This window comes from Cupressus sempervirens, chromosome 4, assembly GCF_028749045.1.
Source record: "Cupressus sempervirens isolate cs-2001-9-10 chromosome 4, ASM2874904v1, whole genome shotgun sequence".
In the NCBI taxonomy this organism is placed as follows: domain Eukaryota; kingdom Viridiplantae; phylum Streptophyta; class Pinopsida; order Cupressales; family Cupressaceae; genus Cupressus; species Cupressus sempervirens.
The window spans coordinates 785,260,378-785,276,667 of record NC_143121.1 but is presented as its reverse complement, the minus strand read 5'-3'; positions in this window follow the sequence as shown (position 1 = coordinate 785,276,667).

Below are 16,290 nucleotides of genomic sequence, written 5' to 3'. Positions count from 1 at the left end.
AAGGTTGTAGAAAATTTGATGGTGAGAAGAACTTTGTGTAATAAGGTAATTTGATAAGGAACCTATCCTAAGGAAAAGTCTTTTTGAGACTAGATGTAAGATGGATGGTAAATGCTACAAAGTGATCATTAATAGTGGAAGTTCAACAAATTTGTAATTAGAAGAGTTGGTTAAAAAGTTAAAGTTACAAAGGCTGAAGCATCCTAAACCCCATCATTTTTGATTGATCATAGATGAGCATAAGATAGTTGTAAGTGAACAATGTGTTTTAAAGGTCAAGATTGGAAATTACTTTGATGAAAATCTATGTGATATTATGCCTATGGATTATTCCATATTTTTTTGGTTAGACCTTGGTAATATGATAGATATGCTAGACATGATGGAAGGTTGAATCAATATACTCTTTGGGTGAATGGGAGAAAGCAAGTATTGTTTCTTTTGATTGAAATTCTAGGTGAAGTCAATTGTACTACTGTTCGAGTTTGTGTGGTCAATGAGAAGCAATTTGAAAAGGAAACAAAGGAGAACCAAATCTATGTTTCCCCAATTCCTAGAAGATTGAGTTATGCCATTAGTATCTAGTGATAGAAAATAGTAATAAATGAGTAAAATATGTTAGTAGTACTCAAGTGATATTAGAAGATAGTAGTATTACCCAAGTGCTAGAAGAAATTGAAAGATCATGTAATGAATATTAAAAAAATTATTGTAGAGGATATACCTAATGATTTATCACTAATAAAAAGTATAATTCATTTTATGGACTTGATTCCTCGAGCTACTTTTCCAAATAAAGCAACATACAAATCAACACCTATAAAGATTGAAGAACTTAATAGACAAGTGCACAAGTTGTTGCAGAAGGGTTTGATCAAATAAAGTTTGATTCTATGTATTGTGCCTATTGTATTAGCACCTGAGAAGAATGAAGTATTGAGAATGTTTACTAATTCTAGAGCTATTAACAAAACCATAGTGAAATATAGGTTTCCTATGACAAGGATGGATGAATGTTAGAAATAGGGATTACTATGAGGGGGGTGAATTAGTAATCTACAAACTTTAGTCACCAACTGGATATTATTACTTATTTTAAACCATGCATAAAAAGAAATAAAGTAATGCTAAATAATAACAATAGAAATGCACAAAGATAATTCATAAAACCATATTTTGTTAACTAGGGAAACCCTGGCCAAGGGAAAACACCTCTAGGGGTAATACCCACTAGATAATATACTAATATATATGTTCCTTGTTAGAGGATGGACCTTGTTAGACTTCAGTGAAAAAATTTAGTATAAGTAGTCCTTGTTAGGAGAATTTGAATCCTTGTTAAGAGATTCCAACCCTATTAGGAGTTGTAGTATAATGTATGCAAGAACAGCTCACTACCCAAACATGCAATTTCAACTACAAGAAGAGCCCATTGCTCAAACAAGCAATTTATTGTTATTTTCCTTCCTTGTCTAAAATTAATCTTCAAATTTATCTTAGATCACTTGATAGCTCATATAAAACTTCACATATATCACTTTCACAAAAGTTGACTCACTTCAAAATCTTACAAGATAGCACTTACAAGTTTAATTGCATGCCTTCTCATCACAAGAAGTCCTTTGCATAAATACCATGCCTTTACACACAAATTACTATTGGGTTGGCTAAGACCACAATTCACTTTTCCAAGTTAGAGTAAACATTTAGAATGTCATCCCTAATTGGACAAGTAATTATTTTGTAAACAAAACAATTCTTTCCTTCAATTCTATTGTCCTTCATCATCAAAACATGATTATCTTTGTTCTGTATAGTCCACACAAACTTCCAAGTTTATACATGTCATCACCAACATGTATACTATCTCCATGTAACTTCTTCTAAACTTATCCTTTATGCTTCTGATGTTAATTGCTTATGCCAAATACTTAGAAGTATCTCTCATAACCTCTAGTGGTTATCAAGCTCAACTAATGATCCATACTAACTTAATCTTTTCATTTTTTTTTTGTCAGATATCACATAAGATATCAAACATGCTATGTTGACATCAATGAAAAACTCATTCACGAATGTAACATATCATCATCAACCCAATCTTCCAATAATCTCCCCCTCTGGCATTGATGGCAACATAGATGAGAAACATCTAGTTCTAAGAATACCAACAAAAGACTGTCTATCTTCAAATCATCTTTATCAATTATATTCCCCCATTGATATACCTCAATGTGCTCTATACCAAACAAAATAGTGCATACTCAAACTTCTTCACTTAGCATAACATATTTCAAGAAAAACTTCTCCCCCATTTAGCATAATGTTTTTCATGCCAAACTTCTCCCCCATTGACATCAATGTCATAGGTTTCTACAACCAACATCTCTTCATCAAATTTTGCAAAAACTTGTAATTACTCAGCTCGAGTGTCAAAAGACACTATTCAAAACAACATCAACAAGAGTCCTAGATGACTTTGTCCATCATAGATACTCCCCCATACAAGAAGCATCAACATCTAGTCCAGATAGATAGTAGTGCTCTATTACCCTGGAATGATGTACTCTTGTATCTTCTACTCTAATGTAGCAAGGGGCATAACCCCAAGTATACCTCACAAATACTCAAAAGTCTCTTTGGGAAGAGGCTTAATGAATATATCTAGAATATGCTCTTTTGTACTTACATACTTGAATCTGATTTCCTTTTTTGCAACTCTTTCTCTCAACATATGATACCTAATAAAAATGTGTTTAGTCCATGAATACAATATTGGATTCTTAGACATATTTATCGTACTTGTGTTGTCACAATGTATAGCAATAGCTTCACTAATTTCTATCCTTATATCCTTCAACATCCACTTCATCTAGATAATTTGAGTGCAATTATTTTTTGTTGCAACATACTCTATTTTTGTTGTACTTTGAGATGTACAATCCTACTTCTTATTTAACCAACAAACCAATCTTTCTTTGTTTCTTACAAATTTTCCTTTCTCATTCATCTTGTTCCTAAATAACCATTTGGTTCCTATCACATTCTTGGCTACTAGTCTAGGGACAAATTCCCATTTTCCATTCTTTTCTATCTGATCCAATTCCTCTCTCATAGCTTGTTTCCACTAATCATCTTTGCATGCTTCATCTGCATTCTTAGGTTCAACTTGAGATATCAAGCATAGTTCTTCATTCACTCTACTCCTTGTCATCACACTTTTATCTTTGCTCCCAATGATCTATTCAGATGGGTGATTCTTTATCATGTTCTTTCCTAAAGTAGGAGTTCCTATCTCAACTCTTGGTTCAATTGAAGGTTCTAAGCATTGTTCTTGCCTTGGCTCTCCTTCATTCTACAAATCATTGTTAGTCTAAAGGAAAATTTGATCATTCCTTGGCTTAAAACCAACATCAGCATTTGAATTGTAATCAACTATTCTCTCGTGTATTCTGAACTTCTCGTCAATTAGTGTAGATTGATGTATTCATAGTTTCTCTCCTAAATGTCTTGGATACATTATTCTCTGCCAACATAGCTCTTGTAACTTTTGTAACAAACTTATTCCTTCTCTCAGCAATGTCATTCTGTTCAAGTGTTCTATAAGTTGATAGTTGTCTTTTAATTCTATTTTCTTCACAAAACATGTTAAACTCATTTGAAGTGAACTCTCATACCTTATTTGATCTTAAAAATTTAATCTTCATACTAGATTCATTCTCAACTCTATTCTTGAATATCTTAAACTTGTCAATTACCTAATATTTCTCTTTAAGAAACGCAACCCGCATCATTCTATAAAAATCATCAACTAGAATCATAAAATACCTTTCACCATAGAATCCTCTAGTCTTTGTAGGACCACTGAGATCTATGTGTACAATCTACAACTTTGCTATAGAGGTAAACTTCTTGTTGGGAAAAGAAGTTTTGTTATACTTTTTTGAAACACACTCCTTGAAAATTATGTTAGTAGGCTTTACAATCTTTGGTAAATCTCTAATAGAAAACATTCTACTTGTCCTCACAATACCACAAAATTTATATGAAAAAATCTCTTATGCCATAACCAACTATCATCTATCTTTGCAACCAAACATGTCATTTTAGTAGGATTGAACTGAAATACATTACCTCTAGATCTGGTTCCTATTCTAATTACCCTTCCATATTTATCTCTGATCATGCATGTCTTTTCTATAAATTGTAACTAATAACCTTTGTCTACTAGTTTTCCAACACTCAAAAGATTGTACCTTAAACCATCAACAAAGTATACATCCTCAATATTAGTTTTACCATCAAGATTTGTAGATCCAATAGCTTTTACTTAACATGCTACATTGTTTCCAACTCTAACAATTCCTCCATCCTAACTTTGAATTCAAAAAACTTGTTTATGTCACCAATCATATGATGTGAACAACCATTGTCAATTATTCAATTAGATTTCTTCTCAACCTATGATACCAAAGCTACCTTCTCTAGAATTTCTTCTTTACTTGCCACAAATCCAATTTCATCATCACTAGCACTTAATGCTTATTCATCAGAATCATAATCTTCATTTGCATAAAAACAATCTCTCTCTTTTCTAGGCTTATGATTTCCCTTATACTTTTTCTCCCTTTTAGGACACTTAGATGAATAATGGCCATATTCATCACAAGTCCAACATTTAAAGATTTACTTACCTTGATTTTGTCTTCTTATCGAAAGGGCTACTACTTCATCAATCTTTTTATCTTCTTCAGATCTACTGCTACTAGAAAAATATCCTCTAGCACTTGTGCTCCTTGATAAGTTAGGTCAAATACTCAAGGCACTTAAAAATGTCTCTATTCTGGTAAACTCTTTAGACTATCTAAGTTCATTCTCAACTACTTCAAGTCTTCCAAGCAATGTCTCCTTTGTGAAATCTTTGGTACATGATATCAAAAACTATATGATGTAAACTACTGACTTGAATGGTGGTGTTAGAGTCTTCAATATCTTCCATATAACCTCATCATCTTCTTTGGTTCTTCCTTGAGCTTTAATACCTATAGTAATTTCTAATATCCTAACTATATATGTTCTTGTAGATTCATCTTCCATCATCTTAGCATCTTAAAATGCACAAATCCAACTTTGTAGCCTCAACTTCTTAGAGAGGTCATCACCTTCAAAACTATTTTCCAAAGCTTTCCGAATGAAATTTGAAGTAGCAAGTGATTTTAACTGATTCTACTCAATTTCAGGAAGTGCGTTCAATAGTGCTTCTCTAGCTCTTATGTAACACATGAAAATATCTCTTTCTACCTTAGTATAAGTTTCCAAATCCTTTTCTTCAATGATTGTCTTCGTTGATTTTTTCTAGATCCAATATCCCTGACCCATACACAACAAATGTATCTTCATCTTTTCCTTCCAACTATCATAGTTTTTTTCATCAAACTCTGGACTATCTTTCCTAAACATGTTTGCCATGAATCTCCCAAAGCTATTAAACTTTTTCTTCAATGACCTAATGCTCTGATACTAATTGTTAGAAATATGGATTACTGAGATGAGGAGGTGAATCAGTAATCTACAAAATTTAGTCACCAATCAGATATTATTACTTATTTTAAACCATGCATCATAAAGAAATAAAGTAATGCTAAATAGTAACAATAGAAATGAACAAATATAACTCATAAAACCATATTTTGTTAACTAGGAAAACCCTAGCCAAGGGAAAGCCCTTGTGCAGATGATAGCCACTAGATAATATACTGATATATATGTTCCTTCTTAGAGGATGAACCCTGTTAGGAGTCAATAAGAAAACGTAGTTAAGAAATCCTTGTTAGGAGACATTGAGTCCCTATTAGGAGATTCTAACCCTGTTAGGAGTTTTTCTAACCCAATTAGGAGTTTTAGTATAATGTATGCAAGAAGAGCCCATTATGCAAACATGCAATTTCAACTACAAGAAGAGCTCATTACTCAAAAAAGTAATTTACTATTATTTTCCTTCCTTGTTTGATTTTTAATCTTCAATTCAATCTTAGATCACCAAATAGCTCATACTAAACATTACATTTATTGCTTTCACAAAAGTTCACTCACTTTGCAATCTTACAAGATAACACTTACAAGTACAATTATACACCTTCTCATCACAAGAAGTCCTTTGCATAAATACCATGCCTTTACACAAATAATTCTTGGGTCTGCTAAGACCATAATTCACTTTTCCAATTTAGAGTAAACATCTAGGATGTTGGTCCTAATTGGACAAGTAATTTTTTTGTAAAAAAAATAATTCTTTCCTTCAATTTTGTTGTCCTACATCATCAAAATATGATTATCTCTATTTCATATAGTCTATCTAAACTTCTAACATTATACACATCATCAACAACATGTATACTATCTCTATATAACTTATTCTAGACTTATCATTTCTTCTTCTAACATTAATTGCCTATGCAAGATACTCAGAAGTATCTCCCATAACCTCAAGTGGTTACCATGATCAACTAACCATCCATACCAAATTAATCTTTCCACTATTATTTTATTAGATACCACAAAAGACATCAAACATGCTATATTGACATCAATGACAAACTCAGTCACAAATGTAACATATCATCATCAAACCAATCTTCCAAAAATCCCTTGAATCTTCCAACAATGACATAATGCATTGTTTGAGTGTAGTAATGTATTTTACCAAGAATGATTTAAAGATTGGTTATCATCATATTAGAATCAAAGAAGGTGATGAATGGAAGACTACTTTCAAGATGAAAGATAGTTTATATGAATGGTTGGTAATGCCTTTTGGTTTGACTAATGCACCTAGTAATTTCATGAGGTTGATGAATGAAGTTCTTAAAAGATTCTTCAATAAGTTTTTAATTTTTTATTTGGATGATATTATTGATATTCAACAAGACTAAAGAATAACATCTTGAGCATGTTAGATAAGTATTATAGAGATTGAAAAATGAGAAGTTGATGATTAACTTGAAAAAGTGTTCTTTTATGCAAGAGGAGATTGTGTATTTTGGATTTGTGATTTTAACTGATGGTTTAATAATGGATCTTGAAAACATGAAAGCAATTTTGGAATGGCCTAGACCTACAAATATGGGTGAGGTAGCACCATTTCATGGCTTTGCTAGTTTCTATATGAAGTTTATAAAGAAATTTAGTTCTATTTGTAATGCTATGACAAAGACAATGAGAGAAGATAAAAAAATATTTTAAGTGGACACATGGAGCTTATAAGAGCTTTGAGGCTTTGAAACAAAATATTATTGAGTTATCTATATTTTCTTTGCTTGATTTCAATAAGGTATTTCAAGTTGAATGTGATGAAAGTGGTAGTGCATTAGGACTTGTGTTGATTCAAGAAGGTAAACTTGTTGATTTCTTTAGTGAAAAGTTGAATGATACTAAAAGGAGGTATTATTTTTATTATCAAGAGTTTTATGCTATTGTTCAAGCTTTGGAAAATTGGAGACATTATTTGATTCTTAAGGAGTTTGTGTTGTATATTGGTTAGAAAGACTTATAGTATTTGGGAAGTCAACATTAGTTACATTAAAGAGACATATGAAGAGGGTTGTGTATTTGAAAATTTTCACATTTGTGATAAAGCATAAGAGTGAAGTTACTAACCAATTTGTTGATGCATTGAGAAGAATATGTTCTTTGTTAACTGATATCAAGGTTGAAGTTATTAGTTTTTATAAAATAAAGTTGTATAATACTAGCCTTAACTTTCTAAGGCATACAGAGAGTGTAGAGCACAAAATCTATTAGATCACATGAGTAAATTTGATGAGTATTTTATTCAAGAAGATTTTTTTTCAAAGGAATTCAGTTATATATACCAAGAACTTCTATGAGAGTTAATTTGATTAAGCAAAAGCATTATGGTGGTTTGGCTGGATATTTTGGAATTGATAAGAAATTGAGTTCATTGAAGGATAACTATTATTGGCCTCAAATGTATAATGACATTCAGAAGTTTGTAAGGAGTTGTGAAATTTGTCAACTTGCAAAAGGAGTAAGTCAGAATAGTGGACTGTATATACCTATTTTTGTTCGTGGGAAAACTTGGACTGACAATAGTATGGATTTTTTTCTTCAATTACTTAAGACAACAAGAGGGTATGATTCCATATTTTTTGTTATGGATAGAGTTTTATAAAATGGTAAATTTTATACCATGTCAAAAGATATCAAATGTGCATATTGCTCCCACTTTATCCAAAGAGATTGTTAGATTGAATGGATTACCAAAAAGTATTATTTCTAACAGAGACAGTAAGTTTTTTGGTTATTTTTTGGAGAACTTTGTGGAAGAAGATGTGTACTAAATTGAGATAAGTAATTTTGATAAATATTTCATTCAAGAAGGTATGGTGTTCAAAGGAATTTATTTGTGTATAACAATAATTTCTATGAGGGTTAATTTGATTAAGAAAACACATTGTGGTGGTTTGACTAGACATTTTGGAATTTTTAAGACTTGAGTTTGCTTAAGGATAATTACTATTGGCCACATATGTACAAGGATGTTAAAAAAATTCTAAGGAGTTGTGGAATTTGTCATGTTGTAAAAGGATTAGGTCATAATACTCTATTGTATACACCTATTTGTGTTCTTGAGAAGCCTTGGAGTGACACTATTATGGATTTTGTTCTTGGATTACCTAACACAACAAGAGGGTATGATTACATATTTGTTTTTTTTATTTTATTTTCTAAGATGGAACATTTCATACCATGTAAGAAGACATCAAATGTTGTGCATGTTGCTGAGATTTTCTTCAAAGAGATTGTTAGATTACATGGATTACCAAAAAATATTATTTCTAACATAGATAGTAAGTTTGTTGATTACATTTGGAGGACTTTCTAGAAGAAGATGGATACTTAGTTGAGGTTTAGTTCTACATTCAATCCATAAACATATGGACAGATAGAGGTCATGAATAGAAGATTTGGTAATTTGTTGAGATATTTAGTTGGGGATAAACTAAGTAATCAGGAAATGGTATTGGCACAAATTGAGTTTTCATATAATAATTTTTTGAATAGGAGAATAGGGAAAACATGTTTTAAGATTGTTACTAGAATTCATCCTAGAGGAATATCAGATTTGAGGGATGTTTCTACTGAAGAGAAATGTTCAGGGGGAAGAATTTTTTAATTTTATGAAATTTTTGAGTGAGGAACTGAATATGAATTTGGAACAAAGTAATCAAACTTATAAGGAGAATGTTGATACGTCTAGGATACATCATATTTTTGAATTTGGTGATGAGGTGATGGTTAATTTTAAAAAAGGAAGATATCCTATTGGAACATATAGGTTGCTAAAGATGAAGAAGTTTGGACCTTATAAGATCTTGAGAAAGTATGATAGTGGTAATGCTTATGAAATTGAGTTACCTAATGACATGGATATATCTACTATATTCAATGTTGTTGATTTGTATAAGTATCATGAATCAAATGATGAATTCGTTGTATTAGATGATTATCCTAAGGAGTAGATTGAAGAGGTTGAACAAATTTTGGATCAAAGAGTTGGTAAAAGAACAAGAGGAAAAGGTTACTATTAATATTTGGTGAAGTTGAAGAATAGATTAGTTGAAGATGCTACATGGATTTCTCAATCTGAGTTGGATTCAGCTCAAGTTGTGGCACTTGCATTATTAAGGAGAATCATTTCTTTCAACCCAAGTTGTTTGATGTGGGAGGATTCTTGGTTTTCTTGCAATCCTACTCATTTGTTCATTCCAACAGTGTAAGATGATTTCTATGTCATGCCATAACTTTTCAAGATAAAAACACAACAAATTTTTTAAATTTTTTTTGAACTAAAGATAAGGAAGGTGGCTCAAGAAATTGTTAACCTTGAGCATGGAAGTAAGATAAAGGAGCTAAGTAATCTTATTCAAAAAATTTGGATTCTAGCTTCCTATGAGGAGATTCATAGTTTCTAACTACAAGATGCAAGCTACTGGGAAATGTTATAGATAAGGGCCCTTAAGGTGAAGCATTATGATGTGTGAGTATAACTCAACTTGTCAAAGCAATGGGAAGATTTAGGAATTCAAAGATGAAGATGTTTTGTTCTTTCATCATTTTATTTCCATTAATATTGGGTTAATATTTCCCCTCTTAATTAAAATTCAATTATCATTATAATTTGGATATATCTATACCTACTTATTTAAGTATGTACTCATTATTCCATAACATGAACTAAGACTATTACATTGTATATAATATTCGATTAATCATCAAATAAACTAATTTCAATTTCATTTCTAAATTAGGTTAGTGAAACCAAAACTCTCGTGGATTTATTCCACAAGTTACATCTTTTGTCTATTAAAAAGCCACCTATATTATTTATTGCACCAAGACAAGTGAGATGGGTGATTTTTTTAACTTATTTAATTATGTCTAATTTATTTCCCTTGCTGACCAGAATATAAATGCACATAGGGTGGTCGATTGGGTAGGTACAAATTGGTTTACTAGTGGTTCCATACTTTGACTATTTAATCAAATACATTCTCTCATTTAATGTGCTTCTTATCGTGAACATTTTATTTATTAAGGATGATTTTTAAGTTGATTTAATTTTAACTTGTCAACCCATGATTTATTATTTTATTTCAAGTCCATTATTTTATTTGCCTATAATAGAATGAGTTTTCTTGGGTCTGCCCATACATTTTCCAGAATGAAAATGTGCATCTACATGCCTCTTTTAAGTTTACTAATCGATTAGTTCATTTTAAGCATTCTTGATGAATATTAAGACTAAATTTGTGATAGTATAATATTGCATTACACCTTTTCATCCTCTATTTTAATTAACAATTTAACATGAAGTAACTATTATGTTGTTATCAAAAATCAGGTTTGAAACAAGGAACTCAATATTTCTTGAAACTAACTTTTAGAGCATCAAATATATATAAAGAAAACTTTAATATCATCTAATTTCAACCAATATACCATCTACAATTCCATTGCTATCCAATGCATATCTTACAATTAATTTACCTTCAATATTACACATCTACCACTAATTCCATTCTCATGCAATTTTGAGAAGATAAAAATATCAAATAATAATGCTCAGTACATTCTACAAGATATAACATGATACAAATTATTTTCTTCAACACATACCAAGTTTAACCAATGATGAAAACAACATCAACACAATATCAAATAATCACAAGGTGGTGGAGACATTACTCAAAATACACAATGGAGAATCACACCACAAGATATCTCAAAATCTCTCTACATGAGACCACTAACAACACATTTCTACATAATGAATGCTCATCATAAGATGGAGTTCACTTCTCCATTTCACATCAACCATAAAGGGGTCTTCTTTTATTCAAATAATGAACTTCATGACCATCAAGCTTCCTAACTCTTCAAGTGAATACCTACAAAAAGAAGACAAAATGGGAACCATGGAGGCTCACCTCCCAACCTAGGCCTCAAGGAGACCACCCATCGAGCTTGGGGAAACAAGGCATAAATGGTTGCATTCTACACATTCACATGCCATGCATATAAAAAATAATAAGACAAGATTTAGCACAAGACATCACAACACATTCCATTCCAAGGTTATGCACAAAGATTCAACAAATGAATCAAGAATAGGGTGAAGGTGGGCTCTCACCAAGAGGGGGATCTACATAGCTTTCATTCACAATATACACATCTTTTCAATATCAAAATGCCCTTTCAGGGCAACCAATATCTTCCCTTCTACATACCTCCTTATACCTCCCAAGATGCAAGTGAGCAAGACAATTCACATCCCATTGAACATATACAACCATCTCCACACAAGGGTGTATTCCTCAACTACATGTGTGAGCCCAACTAACCCCTTCACCCAAGCATCTCTTCCCTCCCAAGGGTGAGTGATGCCTCACACCCAATTCACAAAGCACATAACATGAAACAAGCAAGGTCAAAGAAAGATTCACACAACACTACTCACATGCAACACACAAAAAAGATCTTTTACTCACAAACACACCACAATACACCAAAATCTCATCATGAAATGAAGAACACCATTTCTAATCTACATGAAAAATGAAGAACTTCATGGATCATGGTACCAACCTTCCTCCAAGCAAGGAAATGAATAATAATAGTAGAGCTCCCTCCTCCTTATTCAAACCCTAATAGTCTCTAAAGGTAGAGAGTGGCCAAGTGAGGTTCAATTTAGCCATGCCTCTATTTATAACCCTCTTATTTTTAGATTCAATAAATAATGCAATTTTAATGAGACTCCCTAGGTCCACTAGGCACCCTAAAGGTCATTATTAGGCCCCTAACCTATATTACTAACATGAGTAGGGTTTATTTAGTCACAAACTTACCTTAAAGTTACTTTATGACCCTCCCAAAGCTAGGTAATTCAAATTTCAAAATTTCCCCCAAGGTGATAACCTTGTCCTTTTACTCACTAAGGTAGTAATCAAATTCCTCAATTGAGGCATTTAACATGGAATAAGGTGGCCACATGATCCATTGACGAATAACATGTCATTTCACATAACAAGCACAAGTGTCAAGTGACACACACAAAATGCACTAAAACGTCACACATGACATGTTCAAAATCTCCACATGAAAAATATAGCACACACATACATCTCATGTTTATGAAATAAGCACATCACAACGAGGTTTATGAATCTTACAAAGATTCACCTTGGTAGAGTCATTTAAACATGTGTCTATACCTTGTTTCCTCATTAAGTTTCCATGGTTCCTCTTCCTGCACATCAAACTCAAGCATCAGTAGTCCAAGGAATCAAATAAGCATACATAATATAAGTGAAAATAATAATAATATCCATATTAACATAATTCAAATTAGATATCCTTTCCTAAACCTTCAATTATTCCACTTGAAATATTAAGATATCAAAATTTGCATGTCATAAGCATCATAATCAAGTTAATATTCATCCATATACTAAAAATCTTTAGAGAAAATTAACATTTTGCATTGCATCAAAATCTAATAATATCATGTCATAAAACTGCACCCAAATATGTTTGAACATTTCCTATACAATAATAGGTTCTATGTGTAGATAACAATGTAAGACACTACTATAGTATCAAATCCATAGATAAGGAAAATCCACTATCCATCTAGATCTATCAAAATATCAAGGTCTCAAATATGAAAAGGTAAATAAAACATCTAGGCTATAATGGGTTAGGGTGAGACCTCACATTGTAATAATGATTACCAAGTAGCAATAGTTACCAAGTGGCTATGTTAGGCTATTGATAGTTTTAACCTAGTTCTTGTATTGATCGAGTTGAATTTTGGGTTGAGTTGAGTTTTTTCAGTTGCAATTATGACCAAGTTCAGTATTAGCCAAGTTCCAGTGTTAACCAAGTTGTCCAATGTTGACTAAGTGTTCCCTCATGTGATGTGAGAAGATGATATTCAATAATTCTTGGGTCATTCTTTGACCATGTTTTTTTATGATTGGTTCTTAGTTTGAGTTGAGTTATGCATTTAATTTGGATTGTGAAATATTTAATGATAAGATCTTATCTTGGGATGAGTGTAAACCATTTTAAGGTCGACCTTTCTTTTATGTAATGATATAGAATATTTTGTAAGCCATTTTGGAAAGTATAAGTAGAAGTATTTGGTTTATTTTAAGGTGGATTTAAAGAGTTCAAAGAAGATGTTTCTAGAATTACAAATTTGAAGGTCGATTGTTGTTCTTGAAGTTGGATTTTATATCTGGTCATATAACAAAATGCCTTATAGCTGGGCATGTATGCCAATTATTTGATAAATCGATAGAATTATTTCTCTCTCTCTCTCTCTCTCTCTCTCTCTCTCTCTCTCTCTCTCTCTCTCTCTCTCTCTCTCTCTCTCTCTCTCTCTCTCTCTCTCCCTCCCTCCCTCCCTCCCTCCCTCCCTCCCTCCCTACCTACTTGGTGTTGTTATCTATTCTTTTTCTTCCCTTAGTTTTACTCATCAAGGTGTTTGGATAGTTAGGTGTTCCTTTGGCCCAAGCTATTCACCCCTCCTTGCATCATTCTCAGAGGCACCTAGCTAGACTATTTAAAAAATGATTACTTTTCAAGCATACTCAGTTAAAAATTTACAAGATGATTATAGTTATTAGAAAGAAACAAAAATGTGATCTAGAATAAATAACACTTTCTTTCTTCATAGATCTCTAGTGTATACCTCTTGGGATATCATGTTCTCCCCATCTCATGTGGGTGCACTTGGTGATATCTATTATATTCCTTGGCTTTTTAATTTTCTACTCACCCTATCTAGTTGGATGTGTCTCTTTGTTTTAGTCTTCTCCTTAGCATTTTTCATTTTTGGTTTTTGGTTTTCCTTCTTTGTGATCTTAGTGTGACATTCTATCTTCTCGTGGTCTCTAGTTTTCAATCTCTCTATCACAACATTCTTACTTGTTCATTCCATCCACATACTTGAATGTGTAAAGTCTCCTCTTATTTATGGCTATGAAGAAACTTGGTTAATATCCCACTCAAACTAATTAATTCAAATTATTGAGTGCTTCATGAGAAACTTGTGAGACCTATGATGTAGGGTCTAGGCTAGTGGTGTAGTCCTTCTACTTTGGGTCTCATCTAAATTCAATTGTCCTTTCTATGCTTCATCATTCTTGTTAGAATACCAACCAATTTGAATCCTCTCAAAAAATACTTTTTGATGTCATATTGATGACTCCTCGTGTTGAGTGTGATAGCTTCTACCTTATCTTATTCACTTGTATGGATTGGTGAAGATGTCTACCTATATAGATGAGATGTTGCATTCTCTTCAAATGGTTACCAATAAATGAGAACACACTTATACCAACACAACTAGATGTTATTCCAATGTGATTAGTTGGGCTAACAATATTTCTATAGGTTTGATATCACATAGCACCTCATCCTAGTAGCTTCCAAGATTGAACTTCACTAGGCACAATTTAGTGACCATGACCTTGTGGTCATCCTAGACTCAAGTAATGTAGTATGGATGCAAGTGTTTTTTCCTCTTGAGATTTAATTTAGAGACCATATCTTCTAAAATAAAATTTTCATTTCTTCCACCACTGATAATCATATCATAACACTTTTGTTCTCACTTTCATTTGGTGTAAAACAAGCTCCTCCTTTGATAGGATTCATTCTCACCACTTAGTAGGACTCTTTTGTTTACTAGGAATTCTCCTCTTTCAATATCTTTAGAATGTGATAATTTTGCATCTTTATGTATATGTGAAACTATGGCCTAGCCTTTATTTGTCCTATCTCTTCTTCCTTCACATTGAGGACATTCAAATGAGTTGTAGTCTTCTTCTCCTTAGTTAAAACATTTTCTAGGAAAGCACCCTCATCCTAATCCACTCCCTCTTTTTCTTCCTCTTCCTCTCTGATCTCTATTATTTTGATCATAGAAATTATTGAAAAGGGTTCCACTTTTATTCTAAGTAGTACTTCTATCCTTATCCTTCTTCTTATCTACATTTTGGCCTTTCTAAGACCATCTTCTAGATCTTCCACCAAGGGCTATTCCACTTTAGTTTTTCTCAAGCTTCTTGTTCAACTTTTCTTCTACTCTTAGGGGAAACTAGTATGCCTCTTCAATACTATTCATTTTGGCTAGACTTAATTTCTCCTAAATGCTTGGCCTCAACCTATCTAGGTTATGGGAAACTTTCTCATTTTCATCTTTTGTATGGCCCATTCTAATGAAGACTCAATCAAACTCTTCTATATACTCCTAAATAGATCTTCCCACTTTCTTCAAACCTTAAATTTTCTATGGTATATTAGTCTTATAATAAGTGGGAATTAATTTCCACTTCAATTCACCTATCATCTAATCAAATCTTGTTATTGTATCCTTCCATCTTTTATTTTTCTCCAATTGAATCTCCTGCTACCAAATATTCACATAACCCTTTAGTTTTTCCTTCATAAACTTGACCCTGTTAGGATATCTAATATCTTCATACTCAAAATACTTTTCTAATTCGTTGATCAATTCCTTTAGGTTAAGATTTCTCAAAAATGTGGGAACCTCAAACTTATTTCTTTTTCCAATCTTCGAGATGACCTTAAGAAGCCTTTCATTTTTTGGGTTTATAACTTTCTCTTCTTCTACCTATTTAACATTTTCTTCTTCTTCTTCTCTTTCATCCTCACTTTCATCTCTTATAACAAGATTCA